Genomic DNA, 18,483 nt, shown 5'->3' on the forward strand with positions numbered 1-18,483 from the left:
CCTTTTAATATCCCCACACATTTGTTTTACTCAGGTTGGCAAAGCGCATTTAAGTAGTTTACTAACAACTGAATTATTTCATGTGTCTCCACCCTAAGCAGTAATACATTATTCAGTGAATTGCATACATGGAGAGGAGTATGTTATCCAGTCAATGGTGTTACAATTCAAAGTGTTTGGCATGATCAATATCACAATGTATACTAGGTTTACTTACTTGATTGCACAGAATTTTATAAGTATAAATCTGACAGTGAAATAATGTGGTTAAACTAAATGCCACAAACACAGAAATGTTGCATCTATCAGATATTTAAAAACGAATAGGCAACAGAAATTATGTTTTTCCCGATTTCATAGAGCACATTCCTATAGGATGCTTTTGTAATGAGATCATTTACAGTTAGCAAATGGCAGAAAGAAACTGAATAGAATATTTTACAATACATTACAAAAGATAAGCCAATTCAAAAGTGTATAAATAGAAACATGAAATACTTTTACACAAAATTTGTTTTTAACTTGTTGGAAAACATTACAAGATATTCTCAGCCCCAAAGTAAAGGCACTTGTAAAGGGGTAGAGCTATATTAGGTCATAGGATCTAAGTGCTCCTTAACTCAACAATGTAAAATATGGAACAAACACAATCAAGAGGCATTTATCCATCAGCAATTGAGCAATCTAAGGCCACTCATGAGAAGACAGATGAATAAACTTTTGAAATCTATTTTTATCAGTGATCTTCATAATCCATATAAAATATGCTATGATCATACATTCTGTTAAATGGTTTTTTCCCAGTGGAAAATATATTTCACTTCCATTTTCCCTATTGGTTCATTTTACCCAAAATTATTTCTGACTAAAATTGACAGCAGTTAAATAATACTATCTCTCTCCTTTCAGATGCATTTCGGTATACTTAAGTGGATAGAAGTCTTGAGTTTTAAACACTTTATGAGGAGAAATGTAACAGAAGATAATTATTTTAATAGTCACCTTCAAATTTTCAGAGAATTGTAAAAATTGCTTATGTTAATCTGTCACCCTTAACATATAGAAAGAATCAGGGCACCTGGGTGGCTCACTTGGTGAAGTATCCAACTCTCGATTTCCACCTCAGGGTCATGGACTGGAGTGCCATGACAGTTTTTGCGCTCAACAGGAAGTCTGCTTGAGGATTCTCTCTCTCCCTCTGCTCCTCTCCCCCCTCACACTCTCTCTAAGAAAGTAAATAAAGAAATAAAATCTTAAAAGAAAAAAGATGTATAGAAAGAATCAGTAAGTAACCGTTGATGAGTCACTCCCTTGTAGGTCCAGGGTCCTTTATTACAATAGCCACCATTGAGACTAGATGTATTTCACTTTGCCGTTGTTATTAACAAGCTGTTGTACTATACTGGGGCATATCCTCTGCAATTTCTGAGAGGAAGGTCAGAAAAAAAAAATTCCTAATGTTTATTGTGAGATTTTTATGATTACTCCATGTTTATTAAAAAAAACACACACACACACACAAAATAAATGCTGTGTAATATTTATGGTGGAATGAATGGCTTTACTCAGCAAACAGCTGCCCCAGTTGAATATGAAATAACTTGTCTGTATCTGTTTGTGTAACTTTCCATCTGTGGCAAAGTTCTAGTGTCACATCATGAAAGTCTCAGTAGAGTAGACTTTTTTCTTCCCCAATATGAGTACAAGATTACTTTAATCTTTTTTCTTCTATGAGAAAAGATAAATGTTATCTGCTGTATATTCCTGATGAAACACTTATCTATTTTGATAATTAATGAATCCATTTTAAGCACATGTTATACTATCCATCTTTTGTGGTTCAAAAATGGATGACAGTATGATTATGTCTTTGTGAGATAAGTAAATGTGTGTATTCTTAGATCATCTGGCTTTTAAAATACCAGCAATGTAAAACTGTGGCAAATTAGTTGTTTTTCTTAATCTGGACTTCAAATTTGGAACTTCTGTCTATCTTATTGAATGAATATATATTCCATCATAGTTGATAATTTAAAAAAATGAACTACACTGAAGTTAACTATACTAGTGATTCATTCTTATTTTATATGTTTATCTATTTTTCTAAAATGTGTAACATAAAATATTTCTCTGGGCAGAGTTGATGTAGATATGAGCAAAAGATGTAGTCAACACTATTTATTCATCTGGGAAGAAAGTGTTAAGAATGGAAGCCACATGGACCCCTTCAGAGTGCCACTCCTGCCAGTGGTTCTGATGAGCAGGAACTTAGAACAGTCAGCATTTGTTAACAATGCACCCTTCACTTTAAGTGTAGCTATACTGTGGAGTTAGCCAGCACAGTTGTGACCTCAGTTTGAAGAGGCAGGATGAAACTAAATAAAATGTTTTTAAGAGTTAGAAAATTTTTATTCTTATACTTAGAAAATTAAAGATAAACTTAAGATATTATTTTATATTCCTATAGAGGATGTCTAATACCTTATCTTATATCTTATATCTTAAACATATTTAAGATAATAAAGACCCAAAAAGTTTTTTTCCAGGATACTCTTTCTCCTCATCCCATCATTTAAGTCTTACCTAAATTTTGAAAGTTCTTCCCTAAATTCATAAAAACACATTGCCCCTGGTCACGTTACACTGTACATGAAGTTAAAAAAAATATTAACCACTGGATAGCTTTATAATAATATTCTAAAATACAGTAAAATCAGATGATGTAAGAAGTAAAAGTATGTGAGACCAAAAATTGTCGTCATAAAAGTTTGAACTTTTATGAAGTGTCATAAAAGTTTGAACAAATTGGAATTAATCAATTAAATAAAACTTTTACAAAGCACTTACAAGGCCACATAGTCTCATAGGATGTGATACACTTGTCCACATCGCCTGACAGAACAGCATTCATATAAATCAGTTGAAAGCAAAGACAAAAGGCAAAACATGCCCAGACTGTCAATTTGTGTTTAATAATTATAGAAGTTGCAATGTCTTTTCATTGAAATATATTTTATGTGGGAGAGGACAAAGGAGGGTGTAATATATTCCAAGACCAAGTAAATGTCTCTTTCAAGCTCCTTACACTGAGTTCACTCACTCACATTTTTTTTTTGTTTTTGTTTTTTAAATTTTAACTAACAAGATGGATTCTTTTCTTTTGAACCAGTTATTTTACAACATTGGGCAGTAGAGTGGGAAATGATGAGAGCAAAAGCTGCTTAAATATTGAGCGTTCTCTACTGGAGCCTTTTTGTTATCATCTTCTGTTGTAATGGCATGCTACCATTGGGATTTGCTTTCCCAAAGTGATTAAAGAAATAGAGAGATAGAAAGAGGGAACTGGTTACAGTGGTGATAACAGGCTATCTCTATGGGTTATATTTAAAGCTGTGATGACACTAAATTCTTCTCTTAAAAACACATTGTTCTTTGTGATGTGTCTTACAGACATGAAGAATGACAAATTGTGTTGTGTGTCATATCAGGAATTCCTTATATAATTGTGAATTACTTTATTCATTGAAAATTATTCTCTAATTAAAAAGAACTTGGTATAGTTTTAAATTATGTGTGCTATCATATTGAAGTATGTCAAATATTTTTAACTGCTGATCAACAAGACCTTAGCTTATGTAGCATTTCCAAAGTCATTTGACTTAGAGCCTTTATTCAAAAAATGTCTATCTAGATGGACAATATTTCAGAGAAATACATGTTGGAAAATGCTATCCCATTGCAGCAGTAGATGACAAGGTCTATACCTTGCAAGATACACATTATACACACATAAGGCAGCTTGGGAGGGGGGACAAAGCATTTGATCACAGTGCAGATAGTTCTAAACTTCAGAGACTGTGCAAACTAAAAGAGTTTTCCAAAGTCTTGACTTTGTTATGGAAACCATTCTAGAAGTTACTGCTGAAAGAATTGGCTGGCATATTTTAAATTCTATATTTTATGAGTATCAAGAATTCATAGAAATGAAAAAGAAAGAATTCATAGAAAAAAAATTTTTTCCTTCTTCCAGTTCTTTTCATCAGGCACTTAGCACTATATGCTTTAAAATAGTCTCTTTGCTTCCAATTACATCCTCATTGAAAACTGTTTCACCTTGCATCATATTAAACTTCTTAAGATACCACATATTTTAAGATAAAATATAATCAAGGACTAAAACAAGTAGTGGAGATTATAAGATCTCTAAAGAAAACAGAAATCACTGTGCCCCAGAATGCTTAGCAAAAGTCCTTGGGAAGAGTGTGAGTAAAGGTACTACACAAATCCTACAGCGAAGGATATCATGGTCAGGAACATGCATGAGGAAGTTCTCTAAAGACTGTCAGTATAAAACCTAAAATGATATGACAATGTAACCACAGTGTGGTTTTTGGTGTTGTCAATATTTGATCACTAAAACGATCTTGGAAATCTGAGCTCAATATGGGTGAGAAGAATGTCTCTATACTTCCTGTTCCCTGATCATCCCTTGTATTCTCCTTTATCAAAAAATACAATAGGTTCCTGTTACTCTGATCCTTGGATTGTGTCAAGAACAAGACATCCAGTGGAAAGGATTCTTGTCCAAGTCTGCAAATGCCTATGCGTGAACCTGAACTCTGTTTCTATAGCCCTGCATATGTCTGCCCCCAGAATTATGCCAAGCTATGATAATATATGCCCGACCCAATTTATAAGGAGAGATTTATAGAGTGCCTTTCTTCTTAGGAGCAGAACACAATCTGGACTGAGCCCTACCACAAAGAATTTTTCCTTATTTATTTACTGTGTCACACTTTCAAATGCTACTCACTATCCACTCCATTCACCAATAGTCACTTGAGTCACTTGAGATTTTGTTGATAAACTGTCCACTCTTAATTTATATATTGTTTTATAATCGCAGCATTGCTTTATAAAGTATTGGCAATTACTGTGTTTAAGTGAACCATATGAATTAAAGTAGTAGTTTCCTATTTCATTAATTTTATTAATTAAAACCTAAGTAATCTTTGTCTTCAATCCCTAAATTTCCTCATTCCTCTCTTGATATGCATTTCATTTTTTACACACACACACATACACACACAATTTGCTGGCTAGCCTCAGCCTTCAGAAATTGTCAGGTTTCCAGAAAGAGTCTGACATAAAAACAGCCTACTAAGAATCTTGACAGTTGATGTGGTCCTAGTATATCCAATAGTTCCAAATATAGTTCCAAAATGGTCACAAAATGGGGGCTATATTTAGTAAACTCCGATCATTATTCTTAGGACATGATGTGGAACTCTGTGCTAGGTGGTAACATCCCCAGGTCATGTGCAACAGCTTCACATTACAAAATAGAGTTTTAAGAATGGAGAAAAGTGATCAGTTGGGATGGTCAGCTACAGAGATGAGAAAGTGGTGGCAGCGGTGACCACAATGGAAGTGATTTGCAGTAGGGTTGATGGCAATAATAGCAACAACTGTTTCTTATTCCAACCAGTGCCAGGCAGCAAATTGCAGACACTCAGACAATGGAAAGTGTTAAAAAGATAAAAGATAAAGCAGCTTGGCACTTGAGTAGATAACTGGATGCTAGGGAGAAGCAGCCAATTGCAACCTGATCCATATCCCCTAAAAGGTTTCACTGTGTCATCTGTGGGCATGCCAATCACTGGAATTCAGAAGCCTTGAAGATACACAACAGTACAGTGAAAGACAAAGTGGTACTTAGTAATGGGAACTTGGGTTTGGAAATGAGATTCAGTTATTTTACTAGCTTTGTCACTTTAGGCCATCCTTTAGCCTCAATTTCCAAATCTGTAAATTACGATCAATTTATATGCCTCCTAGCTTTATTATAAATATGAAATGAAACCACGTGTGTATAGTACAAAGCAGAAAGCAAATAATAAATACTTAAAAATTGTATTGTTGTGTCATTTAGCTCTGGGCTCCCTGTCTTATGAAAACTATCCTTATAGAAAATACTTTGGAAACTCCAACAATAAATTAATTAACAATTGTGTTAATTAGAAGTTATGTTGAACATGTACAATGCAAATTATTATTTAAACCAATACCGCAGAAATTTATTTATCCATTCAGTATCTGGTGGTAGGTGTTCAACGTGAGTAATTTAGAAGTAATTGAAAGTTATTTTCTAATACTTATATTATATTTTGGTCATTTGGTTTGAAAACCTCTGTAAAGGTGAACTTTTCCATATTTACCTGGAAAAAAGTCAACATAATGCATTAGATGTCTGTTTTGGATGAATAATGCTATAAATAGTGACAGACTGTTGCCATTTGTGGGATTTTTTTTTTTTTTTGATCTGGTTTCAGGATTTTTTTCTTTGTCTCTAATCTTTTCTTCTCACCTATCATCACATACTACTGAGTCTATGTCTCCGAAATGCAACACAATAAAACTCCGAAGCAGACCACAAGCATCCCCCTGAAACAAGCATGCTCATTCACAGTAAGTGCCATCCATCAATTACCGATTAGAAAATCATAACCACCAAACCTGTTTAGATTTTTGGTAAAATACAAGTTCACAGGATTTGTGCCTTCCTAAAAATTAGGAAGTTATACAAGTTTTGATGTAGAGAATTAAGATATTTATTTGACTTCTCACAAGACATTTTTTATTCCTTATCTGTGGGTTCTCAACTGTGTTCCAGAGAAGCAGGTATGTCAGATGAATCATCTTCAGACAAGTGAACTATAACGATCTATTTGCTTTGCTGTAATAAAAATAATTTCTTGTCTAAAAAAATATAATATTATTTGTTTATTAAAGCAAAACTTTTTCCTCTTATATTTGTAGAAAAAGCTAAACAATTCTGCTCACATTTTCTTGCATCAGTTTGTAGATGTTTTTCCAGGTGCTTTTGGGGAGAAAAGCAATTGCCAAAAAATGGACATCATGTAATCACCCAGTCGGTTTGGGCATTTATGTGATTCTTCCTAGTAGGTCAGCGGACTGTGTCAAATTGAATAGAACAAAAGATAAATCTTCAAAATTGTCTGAAGGGCACAGATATTATTATATGAATACATATATGTATACATATACATGATATTCTGCTGAGCTTTTAGAATTTCCATCTGCTGCTTAGAAGGTCCCTTGACCTTAGGATTTGGCAGCCCCTATGAATTCGTCTGTATCACATCCATATTGAGTCACAGAAACTGAACCGGAGTAGACCAGGTTAGTGTCTTCGACATTCTCAGGCACATTCCTAGCATCCTGAGTAATGTAGAGCAGATCTGTTGTTTCTAAAACTCCAATTTGGTCACGCCATTCTCCTTCTTAAAATCTTATAAAGATGGGACGTGGTAGAGAGTTCCTTCACTATCGGCCGCCGACTATCATCTAGATCCATTTCTCGCCTTCCACACCCGCCTTATACAAGTCACACAAATGCCTTACTCTTCAGTTACATCAAAGGGCCTAGAGTCCCTGAACACCGACCATTATGACTCGGGGCTTTCAAACATATAGTCTCTTATTCCTAGAAATCCTTTTGTTCTGCAACCTCTTTCCTTCCTCACCTTGTTATGCTCCATTCCTGTGTCCCTGCCCCTTCTACCTACAAGTGATTATTCTCTATGTGTCTTTTGAGTCTTATCTGGAACGTCATCTCATCTAAAAAGGTTTTCTAATTCATTCCCAATTGCTAAGCAGTTTCAGTGATTCTCTTACGTTCTGTAATTTCTTATGCTTCTATTCATCATAACACCTAGAACAATACAATATAGCCCCACTACTCTCTATTGATTTATTTTTCTTTATTAAACTGTGAGTGATCTGCAGCCAAGGACCACCCTTCAGTTTATATGTCCCTAACACAGTATATGCAATGTAGTGAGTGTTTAGTAAATGTCTGTTGATTGAGGGAGTTCATCAAGAGATTTTTGTTAAATGCAGTTGACAATCTCTTTCATTTCATTCTTATGCCTAACCCAATCAGATTTTCTAAAACAGAATAACATGTAAATTACTGTCTAGAGCTTATATTTATTCATTCCAGAATGGCTAGTGGTCATTTTCTAAAACTTCATATTCTCTTTCTCCTTTTAATTAATTATTAACTATTTAAAGAATTTCAAAGATAGTGTTCTTTTTCTTCTAGAGTGGGTTAGATGCTTACGATTCTGGGAAAACATAAGTTGTATCTGTAGGAGTCAGCCAAAAGGAGCAGTGAGGAATGAAAAATATAATCATGTTAACCTCACAGCCAAAACTAGGGCCAGATAAAGTAGTGCCTGTGTATGTTACAAATACCCTTGAAACTATTAGCCTAAAGTGAGAAAATAAGAAAGACTCTTTGGAGAGGACGATTTTGACACATATCTGAAGAAGAAAATGGTTATGGGTAGGAGAAGAATAATGACGTTCCCTAGGCTAAGGAAATAAGCAAAGATTCTAAAAGTTGAAGAAAGATGATGCAGAATGAAATGAAATTAGTTGTATGATGAAGAGTGTTGAAAATGTCTGATCTTTTACATTCTATTTCCATTCTTATAAAACTCACTTCTATTCGTCTTATACACAATGCATATTTCACTAGATTATCCATACTCAAGCTATTAGTCACTCAGAGTCCTAAAAAGCTTTTGGCAGTACTTTTGCATATACCTTAATGATGAACACTTATTCTAAAATGAAAGCATAAAAAATGAAGAACAAATATCATATATTAATTTGTTTTTATCTTGGAGCAAAATAAATTTATGTAGCTTTCAGGTTCAGAATACTAATGGACACTGAACAATATTCAGAATATTTTTGATACAATAGGCATAAGACATGCAAAAGATCTCACATTCATATCCACTACTTCCCCTGCCCCCAAATTACAATCTTTTTGAAAATTAAGAGGGTTGAATGTCTGCATTCTGGGGCAGTTCCACTGTATGTACTCTCAGAGGAATGTAAAGTCTCCCTAACTCATAAATTCTGGTGGCTCACTCCATCATGACAATGAACGGCCTGTGAGATTTTCTCTTCTATGTCTGATCAGACTGGTTTCGAGTGGCTGCTTTCCAGAAATTCCCTGCTAGAACAGGATCGCCTCACACTCAAGTCTGGACACAGAACCACTAGACACAAAGTTGCTCAAGAGAAATAGTTATTTGGTATAAGTGAAGACAGATGAGATTGAACAGTATCTTCTATGTTAAAAGAATATGACTAAAGAGAGACAGAAAAATGCTGTAAAACCCAAATGATATCATGAGCCACTCCACATGTGAAGAAATAGAAGGGCAGACCATGGGGCACAGAGTGGAAATCTCTCAGGAGAGAAAGCCTGAGATTAAATGAATACCAGTGACAGCCCTGAAAGGAAAGCCAAGTCCCAGAACAAAATCCCTCAGAAGCAGAGAGGAAGTCACTCCTGTAAAAAGCACTTTGCTAGAGTCATTTAGGTATTTGTCTGTATCTCTAATAGCCTAAGACCCATGATAACAGAAAGAGTCTTCATTTTGTTCATTTTTGTACCATCAGTACTTAGCACAGCACCCGGCATGTGGACACTGTGCAGTAAATATTAAGTGAATCCATGAGTGAATCAGTGATTGATTCACTTTAGCCCGGAAGCCCTACTATGGACTCTGTGATAAAAAAAATTAAAATGACAATTATGATAACTAATTCTCACACATTTTTATTGCCAAGCATGTGTTAAGCACATTAAGTGCATTATCTGACTTGCCCTCACAACACTAAGATCAAGACTACTAATATTCCCCATATTACAGACAAGAAAATTAAGATCTAGAGAGTTAAGAGAAATTCCCTATATCACAAAGCTTAATAAATTTGGAAGCTGGGGGGCACTTGGGTGGCTTAGTCAGTTAAATGTCTGACTCTTGGTTCTGGCTCAGGTCATGATCTCATGGGTTGTGGGATCAAGCCCCAAGTGGGACTTTGTGCTCAGCAGGGAGTCTACTTGAAGATTCTTTCCCTCTGTCCCTCCCTCTGTGCATGTGCCCTCTCTCTCTCTGTCTCTCTCTCTCTCTCTCTCAAATAAATAAATAAATAAATAAATAAATCTTTTTAGAAATTGGAAACTGGTGTTTTAGTTGAGGTTCATATAATTCCAAAGACTGAGCTCAACCTTAATTTATTTTTATTTTTATTTTTTTAAGATTTTATTTATTTATTTGACAGAGAGAGATCACAAGTAGGCAGAGAGGCAGGCAGAGAGAGAGAGAGGAGGAAACAGGCTCCCTGCTGAGCAGAGAGCCCAATGCGGGACTCGATCCCAGGACCCTGAGATCATGACCTGAGCCGAAGGCAGCGGCTTAACCCGCTGAGCCACCCAGGCGCCCTCAACCTTAATTTAATACTAGTGGCTTCTGGCAGTTAGTTTCTTGATATTCTTAGGATATATTGATAAAATAAAACAATTATTTGTTGAGAACTTACTAAGCTTGAATAGCTGTGCACAAAATTTTATTCCAGTGACAATAACTGCCTTTCCTCATTTATTGAGATTTACCATTGTACAGTTAGGAACTGTTGTCATAAACCTGGCTTCAAGATCATTAGTATGAAAATAAAAACAGTTCATAACAGTAGAAATTAAAGTATAAACTTTTATTCATTAAAATTTAATTCAAGATTAAACTTACAAATTGCTGATTCTTTTTACTAATGAGGGGAAGACACCAAGTGAAGGGCCTTTGATGACTAGGTCCTGAGCAGCACTCCAGGGGTATGTGTAAAATGAGCCAAATCTGAGTGTGAAGTGAGAACAGCGACAGTCCATATGCAACCATTCATCCTGGTGTCAGAAAGATGGTATGAGAGCGGGCACCAGGTAGGTCTCAGCAGGAACACCTCCCAGCCCAGCCCAAGGCTGGTTCTTTCAATATTGTGGTCTGAAGGGAAGGGCAGGGTAAAGGCTCATCTACCACCTGTTGCTGGACACAATAAGTGATAGGGAGAGCCTTAGGGATTCTGATTACTGACTCTCTTTGGTAGGAAGTATTGTGAACAGAACTTTTTTGTTGTCTTTACAAAGAGATCTGTTCTGTCGGATTCTTATTGAAATATACAGAAGAGCTTGGGTATCAGGATTTCGAAGAAACAGAATCTTCAGGGCTGGATAAAATAGGTACGGGAATGAAGATGAAACAACAGAGGAAAGAAATCTCTGAAAGCAAATCTTATTCTAATTCTGGAATTTTAGGCAACCGGAATGTTAGTGGCTATGTAGTATCACAGCCTCTAGCCACGTGTAGCTCTTGAAAACCTGAGATGTGGCTTGCTTGAGATGAACTCTAAGTGAAAAATACACACTGCGTTCTGAAGACAGTGTGAAAAAGAGAAAGGAAAGTATTCATGAAATTTTTTTTTCTTGATTATGTGTTGAAATAATATTTTAGGTATAGTTGGTTAAATAAAATGTTATTAAAATTGTCACCTGGTTCTTTTTAACTTTTCATGTGACTGCTATAAATTTTAAATTTACATATATGGCTTTTGTTTGCAGCTTACTTTACATGTCCATTAGACAGCACCAGTTTATAGGATGGCTATATAGGTTATGTATAGGATGATGTATTCCTTTTATTTATTCTTACTTCAGCAGGATCTTGAATCCTCTTTAATCTCTAAGTTTTGATTTAGGGAATCTTTAAATCTTTAAATGAATTACAAATAATGTTATCAAGCCTCAAAAAAAAAATACTTTTTAGGGGTACCTGGATGGCTCAGTTGGTTACGTGTCCAACTCTTGATCTCAGCTCAGACTTTGATCTTAAGATCGTGAGTTCAAGTCCTGTTTTGGCTCCTCACTGGGCGTGCAGCCCACTTAAAAAAAAAATCTTTTTAAATTTCAGAAAGTTACATAAGAAGGTTCTTTGTGTATTTTAATATTTTTTTAACTCATTGTAACTTTATAAAAACTGAACTCCACAATGTAAACTTGTCAACATCCAGTGTGAAAAAGCTGGAGAAAGAACAATAGCCCTTAATACCAGCAGCTCTTTGGTTTTTTGTGAAAAGAAGGGTTTGATGGAACCAAGATAGAGGTGAAAATATAGAAGTCTATGAAATTATTGGTCCTTTGCCATTGCTATAATTTTCCTCATAAGGTACACTTTATCTGAGAAGGTATATGATATCTACATAAGTCAACACGAAATATGTGTTTTGGGCGAATATTTGTATATGATGCATGTTTAGCCTGAAAATGTACACATGGACCACAAATTACTAAGATAAAAGATAAAAATTGCATTTTTATAATTTATAGTGGACTTAATTTTTAAAAAATTTTTTATATATCAATCTGGGCCTCTGGTGGCAGTAGAATTTTTCCTAGATGGCTTAAATAAAGAGATTCAATGCAGAGCAAGATTAAGAACAAAACAAAACAAGGAACAAACAGCAGCAGCAGTATGTCATTACTGCCATCAAGGCTGAGGAAATAAAACTGTCAAAGAGTTTTACCATAGTGCAAAAAGAGCTTGAGCCATGGAGAAGAGCGTCCTCTGAGCTACCTGTGGTCAGAAATGCAGTGCCACCCAGGGAAGTAGTGGGAAGAAGTATCCTGCACCCATCTGACAATCTACAATATGGGTTGAGCCCCACTGGAAGCTCACCACCTTCATTCTCAGGCACTCAAGAGAAGGTTGGAGAGTGAGTGCCAGACAAGTATAGAATAGAGAATAATTAGCATATTTATAAAGCACTTTCTATGAACGATTATTTTGTCTGAGGTCTAAAGCAGTGTGAGTAGGCACAGTGACCAATGGGAAAAATAAAGTGGCATAATAAATCCTAACAGAAAAGTGGTTAATTGAAGAGCATGAATGTGGGATAAGTTAGGCAATGGTAGTGGAAATCCAAGAGAGTCATAATGTTAGAGAAGGATAAAAGAATATGTGTTAGACATGGAGAGATTTCCATGCTTAAGTTTCTCTTTTGATTAATTTAGGAACACAAATTATAATTTATTGCAATGAATCAGAATTAAAATAAAAGATAATGAGGACTAATTATATATCTCAACAATGTGAAATGAATAATATGGGAGAAACTGACAAAAGATGAAAATTTAATAATTAGGGAACCCCATTTTCCACTTCTGACATTGGACATCTATTTTAATCATATTAATGATTTGGGGTTAGTTAAAACTGGAGAAAATTTTAAGTCTCAAGTATAAAATTGCATAGGTAATTCATTATCACAGAAAAATACCCTATAAAACCTAATTTTAGAAATGAACAAAATGGATTTTCAAAAACAGAAAACTTAGTACTAAACTAAAAGTTTAGTACTAGTATCTAAGCATTTCTTATGTTGTAAGTGAACAGACCTTAACTTGAGAATGGCCCTCCTCCCCTATTCCCTCACAGTGAGCCTTCAGAAAACCTTTCCTCACTATCCTCTTAACTTGGACCATTCTTACTCTCAGGTGGGGTAAGCCCAGCATCTTAGAATAATATGTGCCATAAATTGTTGAACTAAAAGGAATACTTAGAAAACTGAACTGATAACATACTATTTCTGCCAGTGTTCATTTGAGATTTTGTAATCAGTTATAGGCCCCAACCCAGAAATAATTGCTATAATTCTGTAACATTTTTCAGTACACATACTGCTAACACCTAGTCAATCACATATAGAAAATCTCAGTCATGCTGTATGAGATATCTGGTTTAAAGCAAAATCACAGACTTCTGATGTGCTGGCCAACTTTGAAATATAATCCTGAATACAGGGACAACTGACCAACTGGATGAAGATATTTAAAATAATTGTTTTGCAATTTCTGAAAGTCTTTAGGAAAATCTTACAAATCATCAATTCATAGTTGTAGCCATATTATCCGGGTATATTTTTCTACTCAGTGTTCCCCAGATCTCCCTAATTCCCAAACATTCTAAGAATATATAACCTATCTCCCCCAAAATAAATTTATAATCCTGGACCAAGCATCTTAGGATTCTTATTCAGTAAGTCTAATGCAGAGTCCAAGACTATATACATCCAAGAAATCCACCTGCCCCCACCAGAGGGCTAGCTCAAGGAAAAAATTTTCAATTGAACAACATTTGGAAATATTTGAATTACACTATTTTAAAGATATACTCTGAAACACTTAATTTTACTATTTATTAAATAAAATTAATTGCTTTCATAAATAAAATTTATGATATATTTTTACACATACTAGAGAAAGATGATATGCATACCAATTTCTATTTTCAATAAAAATTGTGTATGGACACTGGGGAGGGTATGTGCTTTGGTGAGTGCTGTGAAGTGTGTAAACCTGGTGATTCACAGACCTGTACCCCTGGGGATAAAAACATATGTTTATAAAAAATAAAAAATTAATAAAAAAAATATTACAGAAAAAAAAATTGTGTATTTATGATTTAGTTGGGCAAAATTCCTGATTTAACATTTTTGCTTTTATAAACAACCATTCTTAGAAAACAAATTTTAATGCTTTTTCTTCAATTTCATGGAAAAACCTCAAGTATCTAAATCATTCAGAGTAGCCACCCTTTATTGACCATGTACTAGATGTAAGATACTCTTTACACATAATTACTTTTATTCATCATAAAAAAGTGTGCATTGTTGCGCTACTTTTACAAATGAGGAGAGAGCAAGTTTCAAAAATTTAAGTTACGTGTCTAAAATCTCACTGTTAATAATAGAATATTAGTCTAAACAGACACTTCCTGGGTATTATATTATTTCCCAGGAAAAAATACTGTAACAAACTAATTTACATGCCATTCCAAATCAATAAGCAATTTTTCATCTGTGAATTTCTGTGGGCATTCATCTTCATTAATTAACCATAATAAATTTTATATTTAACTTAGTTATATAAGTATGTAGTTCATATTTAGAAATATGACAACTTAGATAGCTTTTTTCAAAAAACTCAGTCATCAGTGAAGAAGAAATACTGGTAATATCACGGATTATGAATGGCTATTAGGATATACACACAAAGATAAAGGTATATATTTAAAATGAGTCTTTTAAAAAATGTTTATTTAAATTCAATTTAGTTAACTTCTAATGTATTATTAGTTTTAAGGGTAGAATTTAGTGATTCATCAGTTGCATGTAACACCTAGTGCTCATTACATCAAGTGCCCTCCTTCATGCCCATCCCCCAACATCATCCTTTTCCCCCATCAAGACTTCCCTGTCAGCAACTCTCAGGTTGTTTCCTGTAGTTAAGAGTCTCGTATGGTTCCCCCCATTTATCTTATTTTATGTTTCCTTCCTTTACCCTATGTTCACCTGTTTTGTTTCTTAAATTCCACATTTGAGTGAAATCATATAATATTTGTCTTTCTCTGACTGTTCTACCATTAGCATAATACGCCCTAGGTCTATCCACATCTTTGAAAATGGTAAGATTCCATTCCTTTTGATGGCTGAGTAATATTCCTCTGTGTGTGTGTGTGTGTGTGTGTGTGTATGTGTGTACACACACCACGTCTTCTTTTTCCATTTGTCTGTTGATGGACAGCTGGGCTCTTTCCATAGATTGGCTATTGTGGAGTTGCCTGCATGCAGGGCACATGTGCCCCTTTGAAACACTATGTTTGTCTCCTTTAGATAAAAACCTAGTAGAGCAGTTACTGGGTCATAAGGTAGTTCTATGTTTAACTTTTTGAGGAACCTCCATACTGTTTTCCAGAGTGGCTGCTTCAGTTCGTATTCCCACCAACTAGTGTAAGAGGGTTCCCCTTCCTCCACTTCCTTGCCAACAACTGTTGTTCCCTAAGTTGTTGATTTTAGTCATTCTGACCAGTGTTAGGTGGTGTCTCATAGTGGTTTTTATTTGTATTTCCTTGATGCCAAGTGATGTTGAGCATTTTTTCATGTGTCTGTTAGCCATGTCTTCTTTGGAGCAGTGTCTGTTTATGTCTATCCTCAGGTTCATGACCATCAATGAATTTGCAATCATCTCTCAAGATGTTTAGATGCAGGGAAGGAACCACACTGTTTAAATTGTGTTAATTTTTTAAAAATTGCCAGGATTTTCAGATTTTGCTTTTGCTAGCTACATAACCTTTCATTTCACAACAAAGTAAACAGAAAAATAGTCTTTTTCATTAACATATAATGTTTTATATGTTTCAGGGGTACAGGTCAGTGATTCATAGTCTTAATAAACTTTTAACTTGTCAGCAAAATACTTCTAAAAACATAGACACACACACAGGGTATGTGGGGGGAGAGAGGATGACAAGATCTGGTCATTATGTACCTATTGAAGCACAGCTATTTGATTTTAAATTGGTTCTTGAGGTGTGTCTGGGTGGCTTGGTTAAGTGTCTGACTCTTGATTTCAGCTCAGGTCATGATCTCAGCATCGTGAGATCAAGCCCCACATAGAACTCTGTGCTGAACATGGAGCCTGCTTGGGATTCTCTCTCTCTCTCTCTCTTCCTCTGCCCCTCCTCTCTGTTCTCTCTTTCTAAAATAAATAAATAAATTTTTAAAAAATGAAACTTACCAACTGAATTGTTCTATTATTAGTTGTGAAGATCTTTTATGTGGAAGATCTTTCTTGGGACTAACCATTGGAAAAACTCTGGTTAATTATACAGAAAGTATTAAAGAAAGCTGGTCTCCCTATCCTATTGTTATATTCTATTCAGTTTTACTCTATTCCACTTATTATATTTTATGTTATTACTTATTTTTTTATTATTTATTTTATTCCCAACAAAACATATGAAACAAAGAGAATTCATTTGGGGATTAATTTTTGTTATCTTACAAAGTTAACTTTGTTTTCTCAATTTTATTCAGTATAATTTAAGTTGCTGGATAAATCATGACCTTGAGGTACGTCTGTGCTCTATACAGAACCAAAGAATTTTAGACATGAAGGAGACCCCAGCATAAAGTTAGTCCAATCCCTTCACTTTTAATCATTGGGAAAGCTGAGAGATTTGATATTAAACTACTCACCCAAGGCCATGTTACTAGTCAGTTGTTCAAAACAGTAAGCACTAATTCCACCATCATGCCAACCCAAAGGTCTCTCAATGTAATGTGAAGGTACTCAGACCAAGAATGAACTGAAAGTTTAAAACCACAATCTTTGCTATACGAATGATTTTGATATTTTCTAAGAGACTGTACTGGTTGAATAACGACTCCCAAAATTTACGTCCACCCTAAATCTCACAATGTGAACATATTTAGAGATAGGGTCTTTGCAGATATAATTAGTTAAATTAAAAAAGGTCATTCTGAATTACGATAGATCCTACATCCAATGACTGCTCTCATAACACACAGAAACAGAGACACAGAGGGAAGAAGGATACGAAGAAGGGGGCAGATTTGTGGGTGATGCTGCCACAAGTCAAGGAAAGCCTGGGGGCCATGAGGAGTGGGATGAGGCAAGTAAGGTTTCTTCCAAGGGTCTTCATAAGGAGCATGGACCTGTTGACATTTTGGTTTCATATCTCTAGTCTCCAGAACTCTGAGAATATCAATTTGTTATTTTATACCACTTTGTTATGACAGCCTTAGAAAAGCAATACAGGATATCACATATTACTATATGTGATATCCTGTATTGCTATATGTGATATCCTGTATTAAAGGTGGTAGATAATGCCAGAAATTCTGTTCACTGAATGCATTTTCATTTCATTTGGATAGTTTTATTGTGATATTATATACATGTATACACACACACACACACACACACACACACACACACACATATTCTCTCTTTTATTGTAGTCTTTGGATTGGAATTTTGAAGATGTCAATACAAAAGGACTGCTAAAATGACCCTTCTTCAAAATAAACTATAACTTATTATTGACAGTGAAGTGTTTCTGGAATCATACTTCCATTATATCCATGCAGCATAGTTACTCTCTCAAAAAGTCAGATATTGGGTGGTAAGCATCACAGATGCATAGATGATAGCACATTGAGAACTGTTGAGAACATTTCACTAACTTAGAGAAAAAAAGACCTTAATGTCAGACTTGCAAAAACTTAATATAAAAAACTACAAAGTAGATTCTGTAGGATTAATGTTGACATTATTATAGTAACTTTTAATTGTATGTATGTTTATATTTAATCTCACTATTATAGCTATAACCTCTGTTTTATTGTTATTTAGGAGCAAATAGACAAATACTGGTATTTTTCCACAACCTTACTCTTTGCTAAAGCATTTCTAAAGAACACTTACAAATTTAGTGTTTCGTGAGGGAACCTCTTCATAAGCCTCATTGTTGTTCATGCTTGAGCAGGCCCCCAAAAAGCAGATTCACTTTAAACTTGGGCGGTTCCTCTTATAAGTCTGTGCTAGAGTCCAGAACTAAAGTTGTATCTCAATTATCTTCCAAGCAGAAAATTTTATCTAACACCTTCTACGTCAAAAAACAAGAAGATCAACATAAAGAGATAATAGAATAAAACAAAATGTTAAAATGAAACTACATGGCAACA

The sequence above is a fragment of the Mustela erminea genome, chromosome 3 (assembly GCF_009829155.1).
Source record: "Mustela erminea isolate mMusErm1 chromosome 3, mMusErm1.Pri, whole genome shotgun sequence".
Lineage (NCBI taxonomy): Eukaryota > Metazoa > Chordata > Mammalia > Carnivora > Mustelidae > Mustela > Mustela erminea.